At 52.1% G+C, this 12,175-nt stretch overlaps 1 protein-coding gene across 4 annotated transcripts in view; it reads right to left on the bottom strand.

Annotated features, from left to right (window-relative positions):
• ZDHHC1 (zinc finger DHHC-type containing 1) overlaps nt 1–11,520 on the bottom strand; it is a 29,974-nt gene extending 18,454 nt beyond the window's left edge. For 2 of the 4 annotated variants that reach the window (XM_058674329.1, XM_058674327.1), the window contains exon 1: nt 1,426–1,722. The gene's annotated coding sequence lies outside the window, so the exon portion shown is untranslated. Of the gene's footprint in view, nt 1–1,425; nt 1,723–11,160 lie in introns of those variants that run through there. The other 2 variants (XM_058674328.1, XM_058674326.1) reach the window with 2 other exon arrangements.
• Between the last annotated feature and the right edge of the window lie 655 nt (nt 11,521–12,175).

Here is a 12,175-nt window from a genome sequence, read left to right as displayed (position 1 = left end):
GTCTGCAAACATTTTCTGCGCCCTTCTCCACCGACCCTGCTCCACTGTCTGGGACGCCAAACAGAGGCGACCAGAAGGAGGGAGCCGCCTGCACAGAACAGAACTACAAGACCCTCCAAGGGGGCAATGGTTGTTGATGTTAGCCAGGAAATCAACTCCTAGGACTGCAGGAGCCAGCCCTGGGGAACACCCACCCAGAAAGAGTCATTAAGAACAAAGTTGGGACAGAACAAACTAAGAAAAACAAAAACAAAAATGAAAGGGAAAAATCAAAACAACCCTGGTTAATTAAGCCACTGCTGTTACTGCATCTTTAGGATGATTATCTGTTTACAAATCTCATCTCCCACAGAGAACCCCCAGTACCCCCAAAGCCCAGGGACCACCCTTCAGCCTGCTTGTCTCTGCTGCCTCCTGCAGCGCCCTGCCACAGCACCGCCTGGCCAGCTCTGGGAGGGCACACGTCACCGTCCTCTGCCCTCGTGAGGAATTCAGTTATTCACCCCTCCAAAAGCATTCTGGGATAAGGACTATCCCTCCCAACTTGGAGACATCTCAAGGGTCTCTCTGGTCACTGATCTCGGAGGTGGTTGGCCTTCACTGGCCCTCCGACAAGCAACACACATAGCATTAGAGGAGGTCATGGAGGCTCAGCGATGAGGTTCATGCCCAGGCTGGCACAACAGAGACAGTGCCCTCTCCTCCCCCTGTGTCTCCCCTGTGCGTGCTTGTCACTTGGCCATCCTCCGTTGCCTTCCCAGGCCACAAAGCAAGGAGCTAGATCGGAAGAGGAGCAGTCGGGTTACAAATCAGTGACCCTATGGGATACTGACACCATACGTGGAGGCTTATCCCACTATATCACAGCCCATGACAGTCAGTGAGGTTTGTCCATACTTCTAAATCATCAAAATCCTTCAGTGATTTCCTCCACTGCCGGGATAAAGTTGAAACACACCCACCATCACCACTCCTAACCCTGGCCTTCGCGGGGCGGGGGGCCTGGTCCTCTTCATACTTCCTTTCCCCTTCTGCTCACACCGCTGACTCCTTTCTAGCCTGCAGGTGTCAGCTTCGAAGTCACCTTGCAGAGAAGGCCTTGCCTCCCACCCTCCCCATCTCCTTACCAGGACACCTAATCCCCACCTGAAGTCACTCTCTTTTTAGTCGTGCACTGGCACCTGCGCCCTGTCCCACCCCTCCTGAACGCCCAGTGGCTTTGGGAGCGTAGAGTTCTCCGTGGCTCCGCACCTGTTATCAGAGCCTGGCACACAGCAGGCGCTCGGCGCTGCTACAAGGAAGCCCCGAGCTGCATGGAGACCCTCCTGGAGCGCCAGGTTCCAGGCCCAGCACAGGCGCCAGCAGCCACGCGACTCGGCAGCTCAGGCCAGGTTCCCAGAGGACAAACGCAGCGGGGCTCCTCACCTGCGCGTCACGGCGGCCGCGCCAGATCGGCCGGGTCAAGGTCAGCCCAGTGGTTCGGACCCCACGCCTGGCCGCCGACTCCTCCCAAGGAGGCCGCGGCTCAGGCCGGGGTGGCACAGACGTTCTCCAGGACCAGCAAGAGGCGCGCCCCGGCGTAGGGTCCCATTCCGGACAGAGGTTGGGTGGACAAGTCCTCGAGCTCCAGATCGGCCGGCTGGGTTGGAAGGCTGGTCAAGACCGAGGCGGGCTGGGCCTCGTCCGGCGCGGGCCCGTTCCCCTGGCAACGGCGCGGGCTACGGCGCCCCACAGTGGCCAAACCGGGCCGCGTCACTTGGCGGGAGTACCCCAGCGCAGGGCGGGGCTTATGAAACCCCCCCATCCTTGACGCGCCAGCCTGCTCAAGCCCCTACGTTTTTTGAAAAAAAAAAAAAAAAAAAACAAAACTTTTCTCCTAGAAAAGCGGATTTCTCCCCTCCCTGAGCCAAAGCTAGCCTTCTTGAAATTCTAAGCCTTGCCATCCGGTTTCCCTCAAATCACCACTCAGACTGCCCGATTAACCGATTCATTAATTAACAGGCACGCTGTAGGAAGACTAGGTGCTAGGCCCTGGGCATTCTAAGAAAAAAAATATTGAGCTCCTTGTTCTTCAAGGAGGTGATGGGTCAAAGGGGAGACAGATTTAGAAAAATCAATCATGGGCCCAGCGTGGTAGCCCAGCGGCTAAAGTCCTCGCCTTGAACACGCCAGGATCCCATATGGGCGCCGGTTCTAATCCCGGCAGCCCCACTTCCCATCCACCTCCCTGCTTGTGGCATAAAAAGCAGTCAAGAATGGCCCAGTGCTTTGGGACCCTGCATCCACGTAGGAGACCCAGAAGAGCTCCTGACTCCTGGCTCCGGATCAGCACAGCACTGGCCGTTGTGGTCACTTGGGGAGTGAATCATTGGAAGATCTTCCTCTCTGTCTCTCCTCCTCTCTGCATATCTCACTTTGCAATAAAATAAATAAATCTAAAAAAAATCTTTAAAAAAATCAATCATGTGACTCAAAATAAGGGTAATCCCGTCATAATATGAAATGTGAAGTGTAAGAGCATAAAATCACCTAACATAAAATATCTAATTTCTCCGTCACCCTTAAATCAAACAAAAGGAACAGGCGAAGTGGTGTCTCAAGCTAAGCCACCGCCTGCGGCAACAGCATACCATACAGGCACTGATTCATGTCCCAACCACTCCAGTTTGCATCCAGCTCCCTGGTAATGGCCTGGGAAAGCAGCAAATAACCCAAGTCCTTGCGACCCTACCCCCGCCTAGGAGATCCAGAAGAAGCTCCTGGTTTCCACTTTCAGATCAGCTTAGTTCTGGCCATTGCAACCATTGGGGAGTAAACCAGCATAGATGAAAGATCTGTCTCTGTCTCTCTGTAACTCTGCCTTTCCAATACAACTAAACAAATCTTTAAAAATAAATAGATCAATGGGCCCGGTGCAGTAGTTTAGTGGCTAAAGTCCTTGCCTTGCAACTGCTGGGATCCCAAATAGGCACCGGTTCTAACCCTGGTGGCCCTGCTTCTCGTCTAACTCCCTGCTTGTGGCCTGGGAAAGCAGTCAAGGATGGCCCAAGGCCTTGGGACCCTGCATCTGCATGGGAGACCCAGAGAAGGCTCCTGACTCCCGGCTTCAGGTGGCTAAGCTCCAGTTGTTGTGGCCACTTGGGGAGTGAATCAACAGATGGAAAACCTTCCTCTCTGTCTCTCCTCCTCTCTGTATATCTGACTTTCCAATAAAAATAATAATAATTAAAAAAAGATCAAACAAAAATCCTACTGGAAACCTCCACAACACTTTCCCAATGAGAAACTCTCTTACCCAGGGTGCTCCCAGGATATCATTATTGCCTCCAAGCAAGAAACCTCCAGGCTGCAGGAAGAGCCCCCACTCCAGCCCACAAGGACTTCTGAATTGGGCTATCCGGGAGCCCACCTGCTAAACCCTCAGCCGATCCCCCACTGTGGCTGCCAGGGAACCCCATCCACTGTCCATGTCCCTCCCCTGCAGCTTCTCTCCCCTCCTGCCCACCCCCCCTTCTAAGGGCTCTCCCAAGCCAACCACCCTTTCTCCCTGGGGATACTCAGAATGAATTCTCCCACAGCTTGAGATTTCTGGAGAGATGGGAGCAGTCTTCATCTTCTGCAATGATTCAGTCGCATCTCCAAGGCCCCCAAACGGGAAGCAGCCATTAATTTTGCCTGTAATGTGTAGAAGTCCCAGACATATAACAGGAGCCCCATGACCAGCTCCTGCCCTGTCAACATGTCAATGTGGGTCCTTGTGCCATTAACTCGATGATTTAGTCTTGTTTTGGGGCCCAATAAACTGTGGAGTAAATACCAAGATTTTCTCCAGCTTTAGAAATACCAAGCTGACTCCTCAACTTATCTGGAATGGAAAAATTTCGGGTCAAAGATGACCCAGAATTCAAGGTGCAGGCTGAGTCCCACCTATCTCCACAGAGAGAAGGATCAGAACCTTCTAGATCTGGGACATACTTGCCTCCCAGGACAGATATGTCCTGGAATCTGAAGCAGCTTCTCATCCTCAGGTCTTTTCCCACAGGGAACCCTCTCCCAGAACTGATGTTCCAGCTTCCCCACCCCAGACAACACCCAATGTCTATGAAAACGGGAGATGTGAGATACGGTTTTCTGGGACAGGTCAGGCCCACAGGCAGGACTTGTCCCTGCTCAAAGCTATTGCCCCGAACCCAAACAGTAGGTCTGCTGAGGGGAGAAAAACCCAGATCACAGATAAAAGATTTGCACATTCACATGTGAGAAGATTCTGGGCAGACAGATAAGCTTGAAGCTGCCCCCAGGAGATTCACAGGCCAGCAAGCTGGCAAGGTTGCCTCACCTGCCCAGGGCCAGAACCAGCCACCCATCTGCCTTCAGGTAGAGCCACTGAGTTCCCAGAATTCCTGTAATCTGCCATCTCTCTGTCGACAAGTACCCCCTGCTACCATCAGTCAATTCCTTCAACATCTTGAAATCTCAATTTGCTGAGATATGAAATGACCAGCAATTCCTGAACAGAGCTGTGGTGAGGCCCAAAATGGTGACCATGCACATAGCCACACAGACAGGGTGCTGATGTCCTGGTCCAGGTGGTTAAATTGCCACTTGTGCAGTAGGTTAAGCCCCCGCCTGGGACACCAGCATCCCATTTGGGTGCCAGTTCATGTCCCAGATGCTCCACTTCCATTCCAGTTCCATGCTTATAGCCTGAGAAAGCAGTAGAGGATGGCTCAAGTCCTTGGGCCCCTGCTCCCATATGGGAAATCTAGAGGAAGCTCCTGGCTTCAGACTGGCCCAGCTACAGACACTGTGGACATCTGGGGAGTGAACCAATAGATGACGATTCATTCTCTCTCCCTTCTCTCTCTCTCCATCTATCAAATAAATAAATACTTAGTTTAAGAAACAAACAAGGGCCCGGCAGCGTGGCCTAGCGGCTAAAGTCCTCGCCTTGAAAGCCCCGGGATCCCATATGGGCGCCGGTTCTAATCCCGGCAGCTTCACTTCCCATCCAGCTCCCTGCTTGTGGCCTGGGAAAGCAGTTGAGGACGGCCCAATGCCTTGGGACACTGCACCCGTGTGGGAGACCCGGAAGAGGTTCCAGGTTCCCAGCATCGGATTGGCGGGCACCGGCCCGTTGCGGCTCACTTGGGGAGTGAATCATCAGACGGAAGATCTTCCTCTCTGTCTCTCCTCCTCTCTGTATATCTGACGTTGTAATAAACTGAATAAATCTTTAAAAAAAAAAAAAAGAAAAAAACAAAAATGCCCAGACAATATTCCAAGGGGACTAATTACTGGGACAGATAATCTAGACTTTCCTAGTCTTACTAGCAGGAAATGATGCCGCTGACCCCGCAGGCCCCACCAGCCGCTCCTTGCTCTTCCTTTCCTGGAAGGAGGCGCCTCCCTTCGTCCCGGGCTACCTCCCGGGGCTCCACCAGGGAGACTCCCGGGCGGGCACGGGGTGCCTTGGCCTGCCCAGGGCCTGAGCCCACCGAACCTGCTGGGAGACCCCACCGCCGGGGTAGCGTTCGCTGCAGGGAGGTTTTCTCTGAGCCCAGGACTTTAGAGGACCCACTAGCCCTCAACCTCCAGCTCTCACAGCACCCCCAGCACTTTTCTCTACAGTTTCTTCGGTCTGGTTCCTTGACTGTACAAAGATCCATAAAGGCCCATGTCTCCAGCCAGACACAGAGCTCACCAAGGGAGGAGGGGTTATTTTGCTGATGGTAACTTCTCTGGGCCTGGCACCTAGTAAACACTAAATAAATGCAAGGAGAATGAAAGAAAGGAGGAATGAATGAAACGGTTTCAGACCTCCCACATGGGTGCAGGGACACAAAGACTTGGCTAGCCTCCTTGGCTTTCCCAGGCCACAAAGCAGGGAGATGGAATGGAAGTGGAGCAATCAGGATACAAACCAGCCACCCTATGGATGCCAACACCACAGGCGGAGGCTTAGCCTACTACATCTCAGTCCCCAAAGACTTTGGTAAATCGAATAGCCACTTGTCAAACTATTTTTGTGTAAAAACAGACTTTCCTGAATTAATCAGTTTTATTCCATGTCCCCTGCAAAAAATTTGTATTGGCCATATTCAAGTCATTTTCCTCATTAATTTCTTCCTACCTGTCCTTGTTAAGTGACTTGATGACCATTCTATGCTTTAAAAAAAAAAGTGCCTGTTGGTATTTAAAGTATTCTCCTCAGGCTTCCTTGGTGAGAGGTTCCAGGCAGTTTTCCCTGTTGTTGACTCTAAGCAATGCAGCTCAGAACACGGTGTCACCCATGTAGAACTTCCCAGGCCCAGATTAAGCTAACTGCATGTCTCTAGTTGGGGACAATGTGTTTGGAAACAGACCTTATGCAACAGAGCTGCAGGAGGGATGTTCCTCAGATGCAAACGAAACTAGAGTTACGGTGTGTGGCAAATGTGCCCTCAGAGTCTTTGGAACCAAAGGGTTTTCAGCTTTCCTGCCGGCAATCCCATTTTTGATTCGTGTTTTTTGGAAATGGAAAGCTGCTATTGACCACCTGTGTTACCTCTGCTGCAGAAAGGGGGCGGGGGGGGGGGAAGAAAGAAAGAAGCCATCGGGAGTTCCGGAGGGCTTCCAGTGGGCTGCCAGCAGCCCGCTCTTTGTTTAGCAGTGACCGCGGTCCTGACCTCCCCAGCCCTGCCTGTGCTTGCTCGCTGCAGCCTGGCATTTCCTTTAAGCCTGGAATCCTTCTTTTTACTCTCGTTTATTTCTGTGGGGAAGGATAATGACTGCAGAAGTTGGGAGGCTCTTCTGACTTCCTTCATAAGGGTGCAAGCCTGAGACATCTGAAATTTTTCTTCGAATACTTGAAAGCAGGTTCTAGACCGCCTGTTCCCAACAGAATTTCCCTGGAGTGCTCCCATCTCCAACTCTTATGTAACCTGACACAATTCTCTAAAAAGGCTCTGGAATGCAGGAGAGCAGTATCCTGAGCTTGCAGGGAAGGGTGGAGTTGGAAAAGTGTCCCCAGGCCTCCCTCGTCAGCAGCGTCAGCAGAAGGGCATGGGGGACAGGGACACAAGGTCACTGACCAATTCACATTTCCAAGAAAGATCCTAACGCCCTGTCATGGTGATCAGCAGGTGTCCTGGGCTCATCTCTCAACTAGGAATTGCTTACTAAGAGTACTCCTGGTACATTACCAGCCCGTGGACCTGGCTAGCAGGTAAAAGTATTTTGATAATCTCCTTACCTAGGATGGGACAGCCCTTCTTCTGGCTGCAAAAATCAGCTTAGCTGCAGGGGCATTGGGGTCTCAGGCCATCAGCTAGACTCAACAACAGGGTGAATAAAAGAGTCTGCAGATTTTTTTAAATTTTATTTTTGATGATGTTTACATAGTTGATCAGGGTGTGAAAGGTCAAGGGGAGTGGGGAATACAATAGGAGAGATCATACCCAGCCTCCCCAGTACCCAATGTTATCCCAGGGTCCCCATTGTGGAACATGTTCTGAGGATTCCGCTCAAGTGGTTTCAATAGTTCTGAGATGCTATTGATATTGCCACTCCAAGGATGAGGAAATCCTTCCAAGGTCAATTAGCTGACATAGTCCACTTCAGAGTCTCCATCCACCCACACGTCTGCTGTCAAGTTTCACTGGGGTAGTTAATCAATTGTTCTGCCCTCCTTCCTCTGCAAGCCAATAGATGCTGCATCCCAGTCCAACCTGCCTACCTTATGTTCAGCCCTCATGTACACCAGGGGGAGCTGAAGTACAGTCAGAGTGAACCCCAATAACCCTCACTGTACCATCCCCTAGGAGTCTGCAGTTTATTCTCACCTGATGCATGTGATTCTGACTCAAGTTCTTTCTGCCGTCACCTCCACCTACCCCCGCCAAGCCCCATTCAGTCCATGGACAATGCCAGAGAGGGCATAGAATGTGAGGATGCAAAGAGCTGTGGTGCAGACCTGGAATTGGGACCCCACTAGATGACCCCAAATTCCAGAAAGCCCTTGAGCCAAAAAAAGTATTTGTTCTCCCTCCTTTTGTTTTCACTTTCAGAAATACCAGCCTGACTCACTATTTGCATACCAGCGGCCAGGGACCTCCACGGATCCGAGGCACCACTCATAGGTGGCTGACTTTTCAAGGAATTCACTGGAGAAAATTGTAGGCAAGGCTGTGAACAGAACCATTCTCCATCTGGTTTCAGTTTATTTAAAAAAAAAAAAAAGCTGTGCACACATGCCTCCCTACCGCAATCAGAAAACAGCCACAACTCCCCCAGGGGAGGGGGTATTAGCCACCAGGGGTGGGGCTGAATTATGTATATGCAAATAAATTAAACTAGCCGGCCAACAGCAACTAATTTTCATATCTTTTGCAGTTGTTCTGCCAAGAAAAGGCCTGAGTCCAGGGATAATGGAAGCTGCAAGGAAGCAAGTTTTGGAATTAATATATAATAATCACATTGCCTTAATTCTGCCTTTGGGAGACATGTTTCTCATCCAGAAGCAAATATAACAAAAAAGATTAATAGACTTTTACCTGGTATGGCCTAACAAACAATGTCCAGGGGAAGGTGCAGCTTGAGGATTGGAACCAGAGGGTCTGGGTGGCTGTGTGACCTAGGGTAGGTCATTTCACTTTCTATACCCAGGAAATACAAGACCTGCTTTGCAAGGAATGATGTAAAGTTGGGAGATAAAATAAAAGTACAAGGAAGTTGAGCACAAGACTTGGTTTGCAGCAAACACACATGAACTGGGACAGAGGGACTATTCATCACTCAAAGCACCCTGGAGCGCCCAGAAGGATCCAAGCAAGATCTCAGATCTCACCCAGGCCAGCCAAACTCTCTCCCTGGGGGCTCTCTTTTTCCCCTGGGGCAAGTCCAGAAAACCCTGTAGAGCACATTCCCTAACATCTGCCTTCAATCTTGGAAACAATAAAGGAACCTCAAAGGAGGATGCCAGACCCTCAAAGATGAATGCTGCCCGGCTTCCTGGGTCTAGTATGTCCTTTCTCCAGTAACTCAAGGACCCGCTTACCAGGCGCTGGGTCCAGATGGGGATACGGCCAAGCTCACCTAAAGCCCCAAGGGCCCAGTCAGTCTCCTCCAGCACGCTCACGCCATAACAAGGTTGGGCTGCAAATCCTGGGCCCAGCTCTCACATGTCCACCAACACCTCCTTAGGTTCTGTTGCCTTAAACCTGCTCCTTCTGCCCCAATCTCCCGCCTCCCCTTCTTCCTGTTTCCCAGCCAATAGGAACTATGCTCTCAGACTCATTCAAGACCAGTCCATGCTTTCCTCAGCCTTCAGTCTGAAATCCAAGATGTCACGTGTGGTATATGTGTCCCTATTTAGAAATAGTCCTCAAAAGCCCAGGCTTGGGCTCCTCCTGTTACCCATGAATTTTGACTGCTGGGGCTGGCTAAAGATTTCAGCTCGAGTATACTTGAGTCTGAGACCTTGAGAGATTTTCTCAGCCTCTGGAAACCTCGATTCCTACTAATAATGTAAATTGGTGACAGTGAGACCTTATACAAAAGCCTATTGTGAGGCCTCTGCACCCGACCCAGGGCTGGGACCCAAGCAGAAGATTTGGAGGCCCGCGCAAGGGATGAAGGCTGTGATGTGGTGTGGAGCAAATGGCCTCCTGCACCATGGAAGGTGAGACCAGTTCTGGGTCGTGAAGTGATCTATGTGGACCAAAGGGAGGCATCCCAGGGAAGTGGGACCACCAGGAGTGAGGCCCGGGCTGGAGCTCGGACAAGGGAATTGCCAGCATGTAAGAGGAGAAATACACTCATGATTGAAGTGGGGCATGTGAGAGGCTTCCCCAGCTATAGGTTCCCCTACACGGAAGAGTAGCCCATGAAGGATGCATGGAGGGACAAATCACCCAACAGCCATGGCAGACAGGGTTTGGAGTGATCAAGAGTGGTCAGCAGGGCAGAGACCAAGGGAGCTGTAGGCCAAGGTGGGGCTTGAGGACCAGGAGGTCTAGGACTACCCACATATGGAAAGGTCAGGGCAGGGAGCTGACCCCAGGCTAGAGTGGAGATGGAGATAGTGGAGATGGTGTCAGAGGACTGTGATTATGATTGTGGATGACAGCAGAGGGCTGTGGCTATGAGCAGGGGTTGGGGAGAGCCAAGGACAATGCTGAAGAAGGCATGTAGAATCAAGGTAACCAGTGCGGGCAACCACAGGGCACAGGGTCTGGCACACTGTAAGAAGTCAACCAGAGCTTCCTGGAGACTGTCAGGGTCTAGACTCTGGGTGGATGGACTGGCACTGACTGAAAAAGGGCCCTGCTGACACTAGGATGGGGGAGGCAACAGAGGGTGTCTTGGCCAGACCTTCTGGGGGCTAGGCCACCCTGGAGCTGGCCCCCAAAGGAAGAGGTGGTGAGTGATTTCTTAGCTCCAGACACTCCAGGATAGTTAGAGGAGATGACGTGAAGGCTCTTGGCACCTCCTCTACCAAGGACTTGAGTTATACCACTCTCAAACCCACCTGTCACCTGGCATTAAGCTCTTTACCACCGCGCTCTCTCCCAACAGCCAGCAGATGGAGCCAGTGAGCTGCCCGACTCCACTGCAGCAGCCCCCTCCCTGAAGTCCTCCCAAAGCACCGGACCTTGTGTCCCACGGAGACAGACAGGGAGGTGGGACAAACGACACCTGTCTCTGAGCTTAAGGGTAGGGTGGCAGTGGGGCTCGGCTCCTTCTGATTGCCCTTCGCTTCTCTGGGCTGCCAGGTCCTGCCTTATCTGGTGGGGCTCCTGCCCTCTGCCTCCCTTCCCTTTCCTTCCGTGGAGGCCCCTGCCAGCCCAGACTCCCGTTTCTGGCAGAGGCTGGTTCTCTGCCCCCAGGCAGGCATGACCTGGCAGCAAGCCTCAGACAGGGCTGGGCCAGCCCCTCCCAGGCTTGACTGCCTAAACCACCTTGTTCTTCTCCCAATGTCTCCTCCTTAGCAGGGTAAGGGGTCAGTGGTTAAGGAGGCCACAGTGCCCTGAAGATCCAAGTCCCAGAACACAAATTAATGGTTCTGCCCAACGTGGCAGTGTCCCAAAAGCTGGGCAAAAACAACAACAACAACAACAAAAACCTTCCCCATCTTAGCCATCCCACACCTGACAGCCAAAGTTAAGTGCCGCCACCTACCTCAAGCAAGTCTTCATACTGGAAGCTTCCATAGGATAAGTCAGGATCCTGTACAGTGGAAGACTTTTTCAGTCTTGATCCTCACTGTGCATACCCTTCCTATATCTCTGACCTTCAACTCCAGTTCTGGCAATTGCTGGCACCTGTGTGGCCTTGACCTTCAAGGCATCCCCAGCTTCTAATGGACTGAGATGGAAAAACTACAATCAGAGTTCTGGTAGGGTGAGGAGAGCCGAGGAAAGAAGTGCCCAACCAATCTAGGGTCCATGGCTCAAATTAGGAAGCCAGGCCACACAGTGTGGTGTCCATAGCTGAATTGGTGGGTTTGGAAAATAAATGTGATCCTGAAATTCCCAGAGGCGGGGTGACCCAGACCAAGAGGGAGTTACCAGGATCACACACCAATGTGCTCACTTGTACATGCAGAGTTATGGTGTAAGGAGGAACATAGTCAAATGGTAATGACAGGTCATGTGGCCAAACGGGCTCTGGTGCATACAAACCCAGGCTCCCAAGGTCATGTCTCCAAGGTCAGACACACACACCCTTCCCAGGCCACTCCTGCCTCACTAAGCCAGGCTGAACGAGACACCTGTTCTTATAGGAGGAGGAGCAGGTACAGGTACAGGAGTGGCTCCAGGTGGAAAGCCCTTTTCCCTTTAGTGGGTATGGCTTCTAGCTCCTGTGCTGGGTGACAGAGGGAAGTCAGCCACTGGCTTTGGAAGCACCACTGCCCAGAAGTCCTGGCGTGGGTCCTGAGCAAGAAGAGAAAAAGCAGCAGGCTAGGAGGTATGACAAAGGTGCCCTCTCTTAGGACACCGGAAGGGCAGGCCTTGAGGCAACCCCCCCACAAAGCAGAAGGCCCTTCCCCCCATGTTGTGGCTGCACCTACTCCCCTCAACATAGGGCCTGGCATCCAGGGACTGGCAACTCCCAGAGCCTGGCAGAACCCTGGCATAGATGCCAGGCACAGGGTGCCAAACACGGGGGTGGACATGGTGGGGGGGTTGCTGGG

Source organism: Ochotona princeps, chromosome 16 (genome assembly GCF_030435755.1).
Source record: "Ochotona princeps isolate mOchPri1 chromosome 16, mOchPri1.hap1, whole genome shotgun sequence".
In the NCBI taxonomy this organism is placed as follows: Eukaryota; Metazoa; Chordata; class Mammalia; order Lagomorpha; family Ochotonidae; genus Ochotona; species Ochotona princeps.
The sequence above is the reverse complement of the archived record's forward strand: the minus strand, read 5'-3'. Positions and strand labels throughout refer to the sequence as shown.